Genomic DNA, 393 nt, shown 5'->3' on the forward strand with positions numbered 1-393 from the left:
AGCCTGTATTAGGGACAGAATTCGCGCTGGCGACGGCGCTCCAACTGCGCTTCTGGCGACGGTCGGAATTTTGCTTGGTCCCTTGCAATGTTTCCAAGGGAAGGTTCGTACATTCGTGACCGTCCCTGGCAGCTGCCCAGCCCGGGACTTGGCGCTTCACTCGCCATTGGCCAGTCCTCGGCGTGACGCGCAGGGGGGCGGGGCCTCATCAGCTGTTTGCGGGATGCCCCGAGCGGGCGTATTTTGGAAACAATACCGCACCGTGCGGAGTGGCCTCCTCCCGCCCCGGCCCGCGCCCTGGCGCTTCACTCGCCATTGGCCAGTCCTCGGCGTGACGCGCAGGGGGGCGGGGCCTCATCAGCTGTTTGCGGGATGCCCCGAGCGGGCGTATTT

General features: G+C 65.6%; 1 protein-coding gene across 1 annotated transcript in view; it reads left to right on the plus strand.

The window, feature by feature from the left end:
• Window positions 1-233: 233 nt before the first annotated feature.
• Window positions 234-393, plus strand: part of BMF (Bcl2 modifying factor) — a 19,691-nt gene continuing 19,531 nt past the window's right edge. The window contains exon 1 of the mRNA XM_011932641.1: window positions 234-331. The gene's annotated coding sequence lies outside the window, so the exon portion shown is untranslated. The remainder of the gene's footprint in view (window positions 332-393) is intronic.

This window comes from Colobus angolensis, unplaced genomic scaffold (genome assembly GCF_000951035.1).
Source record: "Colobus angolensis palliatus isolate OR3802 unplaced genomic scaffold, Cang.pa_1.0 Scaffold97, whole genome shotgun sequence".
Classification (NCBI taxonomy): Eukaryota; Metazoa; Chordata; class Mammalia; order Primates; family Cercopithecidae; genus Colobus; species Colobus angolensis.